This window comes from Tamandua tetradactyla, chromosome 3, assembly GCF_023851605.1.
Source record: "Tamandua tetradactyla isolate mTamTet1 chromosome 3, mTamTet1.pri, whole genome shotgun sequence".
Lineage (NCBI taxonomy): Eukaryota > Metazoa > Chordata > Mammalia > Pilosa > Myrmecophagidae > Tamandua > Tamandua tetradactyla.
Window position 1 is genome coordinate 104,669,672 of NC_135329.1, and position 17,626 is coordinate 104,687,297.

General features: G+C 38.4%; 1 protein-coding gene across 10 annotated transcripts in view; it reads right to left on the minus strand.

The window, feature by feature from the left end:
* The window catches only part of ZRANB3 (zinc finger RANBP2-type containing 3), a 382,105-nt gene that overhangs the window by 28,111 nt on the left and 336,368 nt on the right, over positions 1–17,626 (minus strand). The gene's annotated exons all lie outside the window — the stretch shown is intronic.

The window sequence follows — 17,626 nt, forward strand, 5'->3', positions numbered from 1 at the left end:
CAATCTCTTAGACAGAAAGGTAGGTTATATACATCTACAATTGATTAGCTACCAGATTAAGGTTAAAAAAAAGGAGTTAATTTTACATAAGTTCTGCTAGAGGATAAATGGGGTAACATGTTGGACTGTGGCAGACTGCCATACCAATTTTTATCCCATCTCACGTTGTTTTACATTGTGACATTGACACATCTCCTTTGAACATTGCAATCTGTGTCTTCCCTTGAACCTGGGTGGACGTCTGTGGTAACTGCCTCAAACCAATCGAATACAGTGGAAGTGAAGGTGTATAACTGGGTCATAAAGGCAATATGAATTCCATTTGGCTGGCAGTCTGTCCCTCCATCCTTCTTTCTCTCCCTTTTTTCAAACGGTTTTACTCATACATTCTAAGCATACAATCAGTGGCTCCTGATATAATCAATTAGGCATTCATGACCACCATCTATATGAGAACATTCCCATTTCTTTTGAAAAGAAAAGGAAAAAAAATCCCAAAGCTCTCCCTTATATTCCCCTACTATTCGCATTTACCCTTGGTATAGTGTCTATGTTACAATTAATGAAAGAATATTACAATGTTACTATTAACTACAGACCTTACTTGTGTGCTGATTTGAAAGGATTATGTATGCTAGAAATGACATGGTTTAATGCTAATTCAATTTTTTTTATTAATTAAAGAAAAAAAGAAATTAACACAACATTTAGAAATCATTCCATTCTACATATGCAATCAGTAATTCTTAACATCATCACATAGATGCATGATCATCATTTCTTAGTACATTTGCATCGATTTAGGAAAAGAACTAGCAAAACAACAGAAAAAGATATAGAATGTTAATATAGAGAAAAAAATAAAAATAATAATAAAAAACACAAACAAACAAAAAACTATAGCTCAGATGTAGCTTCATTCAGTGTTTTAACAAAATTACATTACAATTAGGTATTATTGTGCTGTCCATTTTTGAGTTTTTGTATCTAGTCCTGTTGCACAGTCTGTATCTCTTCAGCTCCAATTACCCATTATCTTACCCTGTTTCTAACTCCTGCTGGTCTCTGTTACCAATGACATATTCCAAGTTTATTCTCGAATGTCGGTTCACATACTAATTCAATTTTATGGACACAACTGTTTCTTCTAATCCATATTCAGCACTGCATGCTGGAACTTGGTTAGATTATCTCCACGGAAATGTGACTCACCCAACTGTGGGTATTACTTGGATTAGAGGGAGATGTGACTCCACCCACTCTTGATTACTTTCCTGGAATCCTTTAGAAGAGGAAACATTTTTGAGAGAGTCCCACTTTTGGAATGGTGAGACAGCCAGCAGGCCAAGAGGCCACATTACCAGAAACCTTTGGAGATGAAGAAGGAAAATGCCCCTGGAGGAGCTTCATGAAACAAGAAGCCTGGAGAGAAAGCTAACAGGCGTTGACATGTCTGCCACATGCTATTCCAGGTGAGAGAGAAACCTTGAACTTCATCGGAGTTTCTTGAGTGAAGGTAACCTCTTGCTGATGCCTTAATTTGGACATTTTTATAGATACGCTTTAACTGGGACATTTTCATGGTCTTAGGGCTGTAAATTAGCAACTTAATAAATCCCCCTTCTTAATAGCCACTCTGTTTCTGGTATATTGCATTCCGGCAGCTAGAAAACTAGAACAGTTTTGCATTAATTGTATTTTTTCTATATATTACCCCATTATTAACCTTGTAATAGTGACAATACATTTGTTCTAATTCATGTAAAAACTTTCTTATATTTGTACAATTAGCCACTGTCATCATCCACTCTAGACTTTGCTAAGTTATACAGTCCCAGTTTTTATCCTCTAGCTTTCCTTCTAGTGACATACATAAACCTACCCTTCCTGTTTCAAGGATACTCATAGCTGGCTTTGCTCATTATACTTACAATATTGTGTTGTCCATTTCTGAACCTTTACAATCAACCTTATTAACCTCTTTCTCTTGGATGTTTGCCCTTAGACCCTAGCCACAATGTTATGGGGGAGCCCAGACCACATGGAGAGGCCCTATGTGGGTATTCCCACTGACAACCTTATAGAGGCCCCCAGGTGACAACCAGCATCACTTGCCATGATTCCAGATGAATCATCCAGACTTCTCTGAGGCCTCTGGCTGAACAGAGACAGGATGCTACCATTGCGCCTTCGGTGAATTATTCACCCCCAGAAAACATGAGAGATGAATACATGGTTGTTGCTATTTTAAGTAACTAAATTTTGGGGTAATTTGTTATGAAGGAAAAGATAACTAAGATAGACCCTGTAGACAATGGTAGCAAAATACCATATATAATAAAGAGATATCTTACATAATGAATCTTATCTCTACTTCTTAGTATAGTGCTCTGTATGTATGATCATAGAGAAAAAGTTCCTTCATCCCCACCCCACCAATAATGTACACCTTTTATTCTGAATGGCTGTTATTTATATAACACTGTGGAACTTGTGGAAATTACAGATTTTAGATGAAGACACAAAGGATGAAACCATCAACCAAAAGAAAAAATTTTAAATTATATATAAGGCAAATTCTAAGAGGATGAAAGAATGAAGAAATCAGTAGACTAATGGAGTTAAGTATTTTTAAAAAGTAAAAGAAACATCAGTAAAACATTTACAGAAAATGTTCTACTTGATATAATAGGACAGCAAAGAGAGTTTACGGAACTTTGAAAATACTAGCAACCATTCAGCAAATATGAACAAATTCTATCAGCTATTTCTAGTTAAACCATGCTGATTTCACAAGGAAAATAAACTTTCTGAGTCTTTGTTTGTCTGAAAATGACTTGATTTTGCCTTCCCCCTTTATCAGCAATTTTGCTGGACTTACAATTCTCGTCAAATATTTAAAGATATTTCTCTATTTCTTCTGACACCTGATGATGTTGATGGGAAGACTGATGTTAGTCTAACTGTTGTTCCTTTGCAGACTTTAAACTTTTTCTTCTTTTAGAAGCTTTCAGAACCTTCTTTTGGCTTCTGGAGTTCTGAAATTTCACCATGATTTGTATCTATTTCCATATCATCTATATACCTTTAAAAAATTCTGCTCAGACCTTAGCGTAGCTTATTCATTTTGGATAATATTTATTATTTTTAACTCTTGACTTTGATCGTTTCTTCATTTTCTCTTTTTCTGAAACTCCTGTAGGTAGAATGTGGGGCCTAGACAGATGCTTCATGATTCCAGCGGAATCTTTCCCTCTCATGTCTTCCTTCTTTTTATCTTTTTGCTCTCTAAAATCAGATAAGTTTCTTCTATATAATCTTTCAATCCTTCTATAGAATTGCTTAGTTTGGGAGTCATATTTTTAATTTCTAAAAGTTCCTTCTTGTTCCCTGTTCCTTTTCATAGTATTCTGATCTTATTTATGCTTGCAATATCATCTCATATTTGGCTTCTAATTAGAGCTTTTTAAAGTTATGTTATTTCAGGATTAATTTTTATATTCATTATTTTCTTGCTATAAATTTTCTCCCCAAATATCCAATGACCTTTGATGATTGTTTCATATGTAGCACTGAAGAAATAGGAGGGTTCCCTGGGAACTTAGGGTTATCATTAAGAAGAGCTGACAAGGTATACTGATTGAATGAGAGGGGGTAAGAGACATAGAGGGGTCCAGGATGATCCTCAGATTTCTACATTTCTAACTTGTAATACTGTAGGGACGAGAGGCTCAATTACTATAACAGGGAAAACAGGAAGATAAACAGGCTCATTAGAAGGCCAAAAGAGAAGAGATAAGGAAATAAGCTCACTTTTGAATATGTGTGAGGACTGGTGGAATATCCTAAGGTGGAGAATTCCAGAAAGTAACCTAGTAACATGTTTGGTGTTCAAGAGAAAAACTGGATTTGGAAATCTGGGAGCCTCTGACATATATAGGTGGTTAAAACCACAGGATTGAATGCCATGACATATGGACAGAGGAAGGAGTAAGAAAAGATGAAAATCAAGGACAGAAAGCAGGAGAAAAAATTTAAGGATGGAATGAGAAGAGATGCCCAGGAAGAAAACTAAAAAGGAACAGTAAGAGAGGTAGAAAAATCAGGAGAGTAGTGGCTTTAGTGTATGCATTTTGGTTTTCCATTCATTGGGTGGGGCTTAATGGGCACTTTCAATTAGAAAAGTTCATGTCTTTCAGTTCTGGGAAATTTTCTTATTTTTTCTTCCTCTTTCTCCTCTGTCTTTTCATTTTGGAACTCTCATTAGGCAAAGAGTTTCTGAAATGATCATTCAATTTCCTTTTTTTCTCTTAGGTTTTCCATCTCTGTTTATTTGTTCTGCCTTCTGAGTGATTTCCTCAACATTAGTTTCATTCTCTCTTTAATAATAATTTATGGTATCAGTTTTAATTTACGGACCTTTTCCTTGTTCTCTGATTTTTCCCTTTCCCCAGTCTTGTTTCATGGGTACAATATCTCCTTTTATTTTTCTATTAAATTAATGGTAGTTTAGTATTTTAAGCATTCTTCAGCTCATTATATTGCATCCTCTAACCCCTTCTCTTGACTTGCATGTTTGTTTCTGTTTTCATGCTAGAGGCTTTTTTCAGTACCTGGTGGTTTTAGCTATTCATTTGTATGTAGGAATAAGACACTAAAATGCTTTTGGAAACTCTACCTGGGAAACTTCACTGTAGGGTCACGAGTGACTATTTTGTTGGGGCACCACTTTCAGTTTTAAGTCTTTTTTGCAGCTGATCTTCTTTAATGGTTTTAAAAAAGAACTACTTTTACTATTTAAGCGATGACTAATTGTGGAAATTAGCATTCAAGAAATCTTCATATAAATTCGGGGGCAGGCCTGGGAGTAAATTTTAGCACAGACTGACAGCAATCAGAAATTGATGCATATCTTTGCCACTATGAAGACTGACTCTCGGCCCAGTGAAGTCATCAGTGTAGGCACTTGTGCTACTTTGAAACTCTTACATACCCCAGAAAAGTCAGGCTCTTTTAAATCCTAATCCAATCTTGTGGAGGCAGACCTACTGTTTGGGTGGGACCTTTTGATTAGATGGAGATATGACCCTGCCCATTCAAGATGAGTCTTAATCCTTTTACTGGAGCCCTCTAAGAAGAGAATCAAATAAACTACAGCCAGCTCAGAGCTGATACTGACAGCAGACAGATGTTTGGAGATACAGACAGAAAATGCCCCAGGAGATGCCAGGACCCACAAGACCTGAGAGAGCCATCTGAATCCAAAGTTGGGAGAGAAGGACAGCAGATGTTGCTCTGTGCCTTCCCAAATGACAGAGAAACCCTGGACATACTGGGCCTTACTTGACTGGAATCATCTTCTTGTGCCTTAATATGGATTGACTAATGAGGTTTCTTTCATATTTAGCAAGTATAACTGATAGGAAATAGGAAAACAGGTGGGAAAATCTATTTGACACATCCTAATAATAATAATACATGTTGGTTGGGAACAGAGAAGGGTTACTGGATGAAAGAAAAAAATTCTTAACTTGGGATTCATGGGCCTCTCATAAGATCTGGGATGGCCTTCAGGAGCCTGGGAAACTCCTAAAATTGTCTATAAAATGATGTCTATATCATATGTGCATCTTTCTTGGTAATGGTTTTATATACTTCTCTTATTTTTAAAGAGACTCAAGATTCAACAAAGGATAAGAGTCACTGGATTAGAATAAAACATCTGAAGATGCACTTGTGGTCTTATTACATTTCTTTCCCAAATTTACATAGTAAAGAAAGCTTGAGAGTTCATATGTGAATGTAGACATGGACTGTGAACCTATTTTTAAGGGGAAACAAATACATCAATTTTCTAGATATTTAATGGGAATCCACCTGCTTTCTCTAAAATAATGATGGGTGAACACTGAATACTACCAGCACAGCAAATGAGTAACTTCTGTGTAGGCATAAAATGTGCTCATGTAACTCGTTTCTTTACTGTCTTTGGAGCAGCCTCTCATAAAAGAACAAATGAACCATGGAGTGCGAGCACAGTTAAAAAGTAAGAAACCAGTAAGGAGGGGAGTAGAAGACAGCACATGGATTCTAATGAGTAGAACTGTAAAAGAGACACCCTGTACCAGGACTCCAAGGTGTGATACCACAAAGGTTGGCATGAATCAAAACCCATTACCTTAGATGTTTTGAGATAGAGACATAGCACCATCAATTTATCATGGAGATTTAGCAGATATTTAGGCCATGACTTTTAATAAAAGAAGAAAGTGAACTTTAACAAGATGCTGATTTGTAGATATAGTTACTAAATGTAAATTTTTTATATCCATAAGATGAGGTATTACTTTGTAAGCTGCTTGATTGCAATATATCAGAAATGGAAAGTTTTTTTTTTTTTTTTGGAAAAGCTTTTATAAAGGGAATTTAATAAGTTACAAATTTTTAGTTCTAAGCCTATAAAAAATGTCCAAACTAAGGCATCCAGGGAAGGATACCTTAATTTAAGAAAGGCTGAGGGGTCAGAAACACCTGTCAACTGGAAAGCCACATAGCTGGAATCTGTGGCCCCTTGTGCCTGGGCTCTGTTGTTTTTAGCGTCCATTCCTGTGGGCTGGTTTTCATCTCTTGGCTTCCCTTGGCACTCTCCAAATTCTGCTTGCTTAATGTCTCATGGCAACATCTGCTGGGGTCCAAGCGTCTCTAAACATTCATGTCTCTGTTCTCCAAGTGTCAGCATCTATGTCAGCTCTACGCTGAAGTTCCTGTCAGCTCTCTCTCTCTGTAGGCTCTGAGGCTTCTGCCTTTCTAAGGTTTCTCTCAAATGCTTCCCCATTTAAAGACTCTAGTAAACTAATCAAGACCCACCTGGAATGTCCATCTAACCAAAAGGTCACACCCACATTTGGTAGCATCACATCTCCGTGAAGATAATTCAATAAAAAATTTCCAGCATGCTTTATTGAAATAGGATTAAAAGAAATGGCTGCCTCCATAAGACTGCATCAGGATTAAAGCATGACTTTTCTGGGGTACAAAATACTTTCAAACTGGCACAGATACTTATTTTTCTTTTTTATGTTTTTATTAATTTTTAAAGTGTCCAGTTTTAGTAAAGTGAGTAATACTGTTTCAAGAGAATTCATTGATTAAAGCATCTGAGAAAGAAAAGTAACTATAAACAAAATGCTCCTTAAATAAACATTTATTTTCCCCCAAATATTAGATGCATCAATAATAGATCTCCTTGGCCCTTAGAGGGAGGAACAAGCTTTATGTGTGTCACCAATAGGGCCAGAATCCTCAGTTACAACAGCCATACTGAAAGTTAAATACTCAGAACCCAGAATGCTCTGGTAGGTCTATACTTTTAAAGTTACTGGTTTTATCAGCATTTCCTAGTGGGAAAGATAGGTAGGAAGACAAAAAGACTAATAAGATGTTTTTTTATGCAAGCTGCTGGAATGCGATATCCTAGAAACAGAACAGCTCTTAAAAATGGAATTTATTAAGTTGCAAGTTTAGATGTCCTAAGGAGATTACAATGTCCAAATTAAGGCACCAACAAGAGGCTAGATTCACTCAAGAAAGGCCAATGAAGTTTAGGGTTTCTCTCTCAACTGGGAGGGCACATTGGCAAAGTCTGCTAGCTTTCTCTCTCAGGTTCTTGGTTCATGAAGCTTTTCCCCCAGGGGCATTTTCCTTCTTCATCTCCAAAGGTCTCTGGCTATGTGGGCTCTAAAGCTTTTTCCAAAACGTTTCCTCTTAAAGGGCTCCAGCAAGCAACCCCACCTTGAATGGGTGGTGACTCATCTTCATAGAAACCATCTAATCAAAAGTTACCATCTCCATGGAAACAATCAGAAAGATCCCACTCAGCATAACTGAATGACGGTTAAAGGACATGGATTTTCTGAGGTACAAAAGAGATTCAATCCAGCTATAAGGTTTAGTTACTTAACAAGATAAAACTAAAGTCTTCTGTCTTTTCTAGTTGCATTCTGTGCATTTACAAAAAATATTTTATCATTATAAGTTACTGACGAGTGTCCTACAACATTGTGTCTATTTGTCCTTGTAAAGAATTAAACTACATTAACTGATTCTTTAAATATGTGAGAAATAAGTAACTGAAATTCAGGTGTTTCTAAATAAGAGGGTTGAACTAAGTTTTGCAATTTGTATTACAAGACTTTAGTGAATACTATACTTAAGTCAACAAGCCCATGTCATAAGGAATGCAGAAGACAGAAGAACATATTCCTCTTTTTCACTATATACTTAACACTATATATCTACCTGTTCCTTTTTTGAGTTCAATGTTTCTTCTTTGAAAAACAAATGAAAAAATATTGCTTGTAGTGAGAAGTGTCGGGAACAAAAAGTGCAAAATACTTAAGATGTCAAAATACATGTTTTATCTGAAGGATTCAAGGACCTAATCATTTTCCTTGTTTGTACCAGGGTAAACTGCTGGTTTTTAGGGCCAAATCTACTGGCCACGATGACAGGATTAAAAGTCCATTATTAAAATGGAAGGAAAGGAAAAGGAAATTTAGTAAAACTAATAAAAAACAATAAAACACTTCAAAGTCTGGAGCTATTCTAGCAAAACACTCACTAATAACTAAAGGCACGAATGTTCGGTTTAATTGACTATGATCAAAGGGCAGCCATTCATGTCATTCATCTCCCATTCCTCAAAGAATTAATAAAACCTCTGTTTCTACAAGTGGGTAACTGGGAGATTGTGTTGGCTTCCTGAAGGACAGACAAATGATGCCTAGCCATCAGATGTTACTTCCAGCCATGCCACTGGAATGAGAAAGTATTCATTAATATATTTGTAAACAAGCCAAAAGCATGTGTTTTCAAAGGATATAGAGTGACAGAAGTAGGGTTTAATTCATTTAAATGAAATAAGAGGATTTAAATTATTTTAATAAAGAAATGACTGACTGAAGTCACCAAATTTTGCAATATGTATACTCTTAAATAGTTAAATAAAATTTTGACAGTGATCTAGTCTTAGATATAAGCTTTTCTCTGTAGACAGAGAAAACAAAACAAATAAAAATACCATTCTATTTAAAAAAAAGCAAAGTGATAAAAAGGAAAATGTAATTACTTATTTTTTAAAATTAATTTTTAAAATTTTAAAACAATATAACAAACATTCTTAACAATTGATCATTCTGTTCTACATATATAATCAGTAATTCACAATATAATCACAGGTGTATATTCATCATCATGATTATTTCTTAGAACATTTGCATCAATTCAGAAAAAGAAATAAAAGGAAAACAGAAAAAATTTCATACAGATCATATCCCTTACCCCTCCGTTTCAGTGATCACTAGTATTTCAAAATACTAAATTTATTTAGTTTTTCCCACATGGGCAAGTACCGGGAATCAAACCCGTGTCTCCAGCATGGTAAGTGAGAATTCTGCCTGCTGAGCCACTGTGGCCTGCACTACTAAATTTACTTTAACATTTGTTCCCCCTATTATTTATTTTTATTCTGTATGTTTTACTCATCTGTCTAAAAGGCAGATATAAGGAGCATCAGACACAAGGTTTTCAAAATTACACAGTCACATTGTGAAAGATATAACATTATACAATCATTTCCGAAAAACATGGCTACTGGAACACAGCTCTACATTCACTAAAGCCAGTTCATATCAGTGAGACCATACAGTATTTGTCCTTTTGTGTCTGGCTAACCTCACTCAGAATAATGTCCTTAAGATACATCCATGTTGTTACATAAATTTCATAATTTTATTTGGTCTTACAGCTGCATAATATTCCATCGTATGTATATACCACAGCTTGTTTAGCCACTCGTCTGTTGATGTACATTTTGGCTGTTTCCATCTCTTTGTAAATGGAAATAATGCACTATAAACATTGGTGTGCAAATGTCCATTTGTGTCCTTGCCCTCATGCCCTCTGAGTAGATACCTAGCAATGGTACTGTGGGGTCATATGGCAATTCTATACTTAAGTTTCCTGAGGAAACGCCAAACTGCCTTCCACAGCGGTTGTATAATTTGACATTCCCACCAACAGTGGATAAGTGTGCCTCTTTCTCCACATCCTCTCCAGCACTATTCGTTTTCTGTTTTATTGATAAAGGCTATTCTGGTGGGTGTGACATGATATCTCATTGTGGTTTTGATTTGCATTTCCCTAATAGCCAGGGAAGTTGCGCACCTTTTCATGTGCCTTTTGGCCATTTGTATTTCCTCTTCTGAGAAGTGTCTATTCAAGTTTTGTGCCCATTTTGTAATTGGGTTGGCTGTTTTTTTGTTGTTGAGTTGAACAATCTCTTTATAAATTCTGGATACTAGAACTTTATCTGATATGTCGTTTCCAAATATTGTCTCCCATTGCGTAGGCTGTCTTTCTACCTTCTTGATGAAGTTCTTTGATGCACAAAAGTGTTTAATTTTGAGGAGCTCCCATTTATTTCTTTCTTTCTTCAGTGCTCTTCATTTCAGTTTAAGGTCCATAAAACCACCTCCCATTGTAAGATTCATAAGACATCTCCCTACATTTTCCTCTAACTGTTTTATGGTCTTAGACCTAATGTTTAGATCTTTGATCCATTTTGAGTTAACTTTTGTATAGGGTGTGAGATACAGGTCCCCTTTCATCTTTTGCATATGGATATCCAGTTCTCTAGGCAGCATTTATTGAAGAGACTGTTCTGTCCCAGGTGAGTTGGCGTGACTGCCTTATCAAAGATCAAATGTCCACAGATGAGAGGGTCTATATCTGAGTATTCTATTTGATTCCATTGGTCGATATATCTATCTTTATGCCAATACCATACACTGTGGCTTCATAATATGCCTTAAAGTCCGGCAGTGTGAGACCTCCAGCTTCGTTTTTTTTCCTCAAGATATTTTTAGCAATTCGGGGTACCCTGCCCTTCCAGATAAATTTGTTTATTGTTTTTCTATTTCTGAAAAATAAGTTGCTGGGATTTTGATTGGTATTGCATTGAATCTGTAAATCAATTTAGGTAGGTTTGACATCTTAACTATATTTAGTCTTCCAATCCATGAACACGGTATGCCCTTCCATCTATTTAGGTCTTCTGTGATTTCTTTTAACAGTTTTTTGTAGTTTTCTTTGTATAGGTTTTTTGTCTCTTTAGTTAAATTTATTCCAAAGGATTTTATTTTTTTAGTTGCAGTTGTAAATGGAATTCGTTTCTTGATTTCCCCCTCAGTTTGTTCATTGCTAGTGTAAAGAAACACTACAGATTTTTGAATGTAGATCTTGTACCCTGCTACTTTGCTGTACTCATTTATTAGACCTAGTAGTTTTGTCGTGGATTTTTCGGGGTTTTCGACGTATAGTATCATATCATCTGCAAACAGTGATAGTTTTACTTCTTCCTTTCCAGTTTTGATGCCTTGTATTTCTTTTTCTTGTCTAATTGCTCTGGCTAGAACCTCCAACATGATGTTGAATAATAGTGTTGATAATGGACATCCTTGTCCTGTTCCTGATCATAGGGGGAAAGTTTTCAATTTTTCCCCATTGAGGATGATATTAGCTGTGGGTTTTTCATATATTCCCTCTATCATTTTAAGGAAGTTCCCTTGTATTCCTAACCTTTGAAGTGTTTTCAACAGGAAACCATGTTGAATCTTGCAAATGCTTTCTCTGCATCAATTGAGATGATCATGTGATTTTTCTGCTTTGATCTGTTGATATGGTGTATTACATTAACTGATTTTCTTATGTTGAACCATCCTTGAATACCTGGGATGAATCCCACTTGGTCATGATGTATAATTCTTTTAATGTGTTGCTGGATTCGATTTGCTAGAATTTTGTTGAGGATTTTTGCATCTATATTCATTAGAGAGAATGGTCTGTAGTTTTCTTTTTTTGTAATATCTTTGCCTGGTTTTGGTATGAGGGTGATGTTGGCTTCATAGAATGAATTAGGTAGCTTTCCCTCCACTTCAATTTTTTTGAAGAGTTTGAGCAGAGTTGGTACTAATTCTTTCTGGAATGTTTGATAGAATTCACATGGGAAGCCGTCTTGTCCTGGACTTTTCTTTTTGGGAAGCTTTTGAATGACTGATTCAATTTCTTTACTTGTGATTGGTTTGTTGAGGTCATCTATTTCTTCTGGAGTAGAAGTTGGTTGTTCACGCCTTTCTAGGAACTTGTCCATTTCATCTACATTGTTCTACTTATTTGCGTAAAGTTGTTCATAGTATCCTGCTATTACCTCCTTTATTTCTGTGAGGTCAGTGGTTATGTCTCCTCTTCCATTTCTGATCTTATTTATTTGCGTCCTCTCTCTTCTTCTTTTTGTCAATCTTGCTAAGAGTCCATCAATCTTGTTGATTTTATCACAGAACCAACTTCTGGTCTTATTGATATTCTCTACTGTTTTCATGTTCTCAATTTCATTTATTTCTGCTCTAATCTTTGTTATTTCTTTCCTTGTGCTTGCTTTGGGGTTAGTTTGCTGTTCTTTCTCCAGTTCTTCCAAGTGGACAGTTAATTCCTGAATTTTGCCATTTCTTCTTTTCTGATATAAGCATTTAGGGCAATAAATTTCCCTCTTAGCACTGCCTTTGCTGCGTCCCATAGGTTTTGATATGTTGTGTTTTCATTTTCATTTGCCTCGAGATATTTACTAATTTCTCTTGTAATTTCTTCCTTGACCCACTCGTATTTTAAGAGTGTGTGGTTGAGCCTCCACGTATTTGTGAATTTTCTGGGACTCTGCCTATTATTAATTTCCAACTTCATTCCTTTATGATCCGAGAAAGTGTTGTGTATGATTTCAATCTTTTTAATTTGTTGAGACTTGCTTTGTGACCGAGCATATGGTCTATCTTTGAGAATGATTCATGAGCACTTGAGAAAAAGGTGTATCCTGCTGTTGTGGGGTTAATGTCCTATAAATGTCTGTTAAGTCTAGCACTTTTATTGTAATATTGAAATTCTCTGTTTCTTTATTGATCTTCTGTCTAGATGTTCTGTCCATTGATGAGAGTGGGGAATTGAAGTCTCCAACTATTATGGTAGATGTGCCTATTTCCCTTTTCAGTAATTGCAGTGTATTCCTCGTGTATTTTGGGGCATACTGATTCGGTGCATAAATATTTATGATTGTTATGTCTTCTTGTTTAATTGTTCCTTTTATTAGTAGATAGTATCTTTCTTTGTCTCTTTTAACTGTTTTACATTTGAAGTCTAATTTGTTGGATATTAGTATAGCTTCTCCTGTTCTTTTCTGGTTGTTATTTGCATGAAATATCTTTTCCCAACCTTTCACTTTCAACCTGTGTTTATCATTGGGTCTAAGATATGTTTCCTGTAGACAGCATATAGAAGGATCCTGTTTTTTAATCCATTCTGCCAGTCTATGTCTTTTGATTGGGGAATTCAGTCCATTAACATTTAGTGTTATTGCTGTTTGGGTAATACTTTCCTCTACCATTTTGCCTTTTGTATTATATATATCATATCTGATTTTCCTTCTTTCTACATTCTTCCCCATATCTCTCTTCTGTCTTTTCGTATCTGACTCTCGTGCTACATTTAGTATTTCTTGCAGAGCTGGTCTCTGGGTCACAAATTCTCTCAGTGACTTTTTGTCTGAAAATGTTTGATTTCTCCCTCATTTTTGAAGGATAATTTTGCTGGATATAGAAGTCTTGGTTGGCAGTTTTTCTCTTTTAGTAATTTAAATATACCATCCCACTGTCTTCTAGCTTCCATGGTTTCTGCTGAGAAATCTACACATAGTCTTATTGGGTTTCCCTTGTATGTGATGGATTGTTTTTCTCTTGCTGCTTTCAAGATCTTCTCTTTCTTTTTGACCTCTGACATTCTAACTAGTAAATGTCTTGGAGAACGCCTATTTGGGTCTATTCTCTTTGGGGTGTGCTCCTCCTCTTGGATCTGTAATTTTAGGTCTTTCATAAGAGTTGGGAAATTTTCAGTGATAATTTTTTCCATTAGTTTTTCTCCTCCTTTTCCTTTCTCTTCTCCCTCTGGGACACCCACAACACATATATTTGTGCGCTTCATATTATCATTCAATTCCCTGAGCCCCTGTTCAAATTTTTCCATTCTTTTCCCTATAGTTTCTGTTTCTTTTTGGATTTCAGATGTTCCATCCTCCAGTTTACTAATTGTAACCTCTGTCTCTTGAAATCTACCATTGTAGGTTTCCATTGTTTTTTTCATCTCTTCTACTGTATCTTTCATTCCCATAAGTTCTGTGATTTGTTTTTTCAGACTTTCCATTTCTTCTTTTTGTTCATCCCATGCCTTCTTCATGTCCTCCCTCAATTTATTGATTTGGTTTTTGAAGAGGTTTTGCATTTCTGTTTGTATATTCAGAATTAGTTGTCTCAGCTCCTGTATCTCATTTGAGCTATTGGTTTTTCCTCTGACTGGGCCATATCTTCAATTTTCCTGGTGTGATTTGTTATTTTTTGCTGGTGTGTGGGCATTTAATCAGATTTCCCTGAGTGTGGGACCCAGCAGGTTGAAAGACTTTCCTGTGAACTCTCTGGGCTCTGTTTTTCTTATCCTGCCCAGTATATGGTGCTTGTCAGTCTGCGGGTCCCACCAGAAAAAGATGTTGTGGCTCCTTTAACTTTGGAAGACTCTCACTGCTGGGTGTGTAATGGAGACAGAGGAAAGGTTGTAGGTTGGTTTTAATGGCTTCAAATCGTGAAGTCGTGGGATCTGAATTCCTTGAGAGAGGGATTCCACCTGAGTTGCATTTCTCCCCTCCCGCGGGGAATGTTTAGGTGGTACAGAGCCCTGAAAGCAGCCTGTTTCTACGTTCGGGGCAGTTGCAACCTGTGTAATCCCAGCGCTGAGCCCAGAGGCAACCAAGCCTCTGTAGAAACAGCCGCAGAAGGCTCTGTTTCGCCCCCTTTCCTCTTTTTCAGTTAGCCCAATAGGCGACTTCCGCCTTGATCAGTTTCGCCTGAGCTGAGGGCCTATTTTTAGTAGTCAGAAGTTGTTCATTAATGCCACTATTGGTGTTAGGTTGGACTCAGTCTCTACTACTGTTGGAGATTCTTTCCTTTCCCTCCGGGAAGACGCCTGTGGGGGAGGGTTGCCGGCTGCCGCGGCTTGGGGAACCGCTGTTCGGATGCTCCCAGCCGTCCCGGGAAGCTGCGTGTGGGAGGGGCGCCAGTTGCCGCGGCTTAGGGAACCGCTGATTTGAGGCCCCCAGCCGGCCCTGGAAGCCGCATGTGTGGGAGGGGCTCCGGTCGCTGGCCACCGCGGCTTGGGGAACCACTGATCCGAGTATCCCAGCCAGCCAGGAAGCCGCGTGAGGGAGGGGCGCCGGTCGCCGGCCACTGCGGCTTAGGGAACCGCTGATCCGAGGCTCCCAGCCGGCCTGGGAAGCTGCGTGTGTGGGAGGGGCGGGCGCCGGCCGCCGCGGCTTGTGGAACCGCTGATCCGAGGCTCCGAGCCGGCCCGGGAAGCCGCGTGTGGGAGGGGCGCCAGTCGCCGCGGCTTAGGGAACCGCTCCTCCGAGGCTCCCAGCTGGCTTGGGAAGCCGCGTGTGTAGGAGGAGCGCCGGTCGCCGGCCGCCGTGGCTTGTGGAACCACTGATCTGAGGCTCCCAGCCGGCCTGGGAAGCTACGTGTTTGGGAGGGGCACCGGTCACCGGCCGCCACGGCTTGGGGAACTGCCAATCTGAGACTTCCAGCCGGCCCGGGAAGCCGCGTGTGTTGCAGGGGGTCCGGTCGCCGGCCGCCGTGGCTTGGGGAACCGCCGCTCCGAGGCTCCCAGCCAGCCTGGGAAGCCATGTGTGGGAGGGGTGCCGTTCGCCGCGGCTTGGGGAACCGCTGATCCGAGGCTCCCAGCCGGCCCGGGAAGTCGCGTGTGGGAGAGGCGCCGGTCGCTGGCCGCCGTGGCTTGGGGAACTGCTGATCCAAAGCTCCTCGCCGGCCTGGGAAGCCGCCTGTGAAGGAGAGGCACCGGCTGCTGGGCGCTGCGACTTGGGGAACTCGCCTTTCCGAGTCTCAAAGCCGGACCAGGAAGGAGGGAGGGAGGGGCTCCTGCCGCCAGCCGCCGCGGCGCGGGGAAGCGCGAGCTGCTCGGGGACCTCACCGCAGCGAAGTCTCGTAGCCGGTCCAGCTGTTCCAGACTGGGGTACAATGTGTGTCCGGTCTCTGTCGTGGCTTTGGGAGCTGTTCTGTACTGTTTCTAGTTATTTAGTAGTTGTTCTGAAGGAGGAACTAAGACATGCGCACCTTACTAAGCTGACATCTTCTCCGGAACTTCTTTGTCTCTTTTAATTGTTTTACATTTGAATTCTAATTTGTTGGATATTATTGAAACTACTCCTGCTGTTTTCTGATTGTTATTTACATGAAATATCTTTTCCCAACCTTTTATTTTCAACCTATGCTTATCCTTGGGTCTAAGATGCATTTCTGGTAGACAACATATAGATGGGTCCTGTCTTTTAGTCCATTCTGCCAGTCTATGTCTTTTGATTGGGGAGTTTAATCCATTGACATTTAGTGTTATTACTGTACAGGCAGTACTTTCTTCTACCATTTTGCCTTTTGCATTTTATATATCTAATTTTTATTCTTTTTACCTTTCTGACAGTCTTCATTTCTATACTCTTCTCCACACGTCTCTTTCCTATCTTTTCGTATCTGTCTCTAGTGCTCCCTTTAGTATTTCTTGCAGAGCTGATCTCTCTGTCACAAATTTTCTCAGTGATTTTTTTGTCTGAAAATGTTTTAATTTCTACTTCATTTTTGAAGGACAATTTTGCTGGATATAGAATTCTTGGTTGGCAGTGTTTCTCTTTTAGTAACTTAAATATATCATCCCACCGTCTTCTCACCTATATGGTTGCTGCTGAGAAATCTACATATAGTCTTATTGGACTTCCCTTGTATGTGATGGATTGCTTTTCCCTTACTGCTTTCAAGATTCTCTTTTTCTCTCTGACATCTGACATTCTGATTAGCAAGTGTCTTGGAGTATGTTTGGGGTATGCTGCACTTCTTGGATCTGTAATTTTAAGTCTTTCATAGGAGTTGGAAAATTTTCAGTGATAATTTCCTCGATTAGCTTTTCTCCTCTTTCTCCCTTCTCTTCTCCTTCTGGGACTCCCACAATATGCATATTCATGTGCTTCATGTTGTCATTCAATTCCCTGAGTCTCTGCTCATATTTTTACATTCTTTTCCCTATATGTTCTTTTTCTTCTCGGATTTCAGATGTTCTGTTCTCCAGTTCACTAATCCTATCTTCTGCCTCTTGAAATCTGACATTGTAGGTTTCCATTGTTTTTTTTTCATCTCTTCTACTGTGCCCTTCATTCCCGTAAGTTCTGTGATTTGTTTTTCCAGACTTTTGATTTCTTCTTTTTGTTCATTCCTTGCCTTCTTTATATTCTCCCTCAATTCATTGATTTGCTTTTTGATGAGGTTTTCCATGTCTCTTCAAACATTTGAATTAAATGTTTCAACTCCTGAATCTCATTTGAATTGTTGGTTTGTTCCTTTGACTGGGCCATATGTTTAATTTTGCTAGTGTGAATCGTTATTTTTTGCTGGAGTCTAGTTAAATAACTACCTTA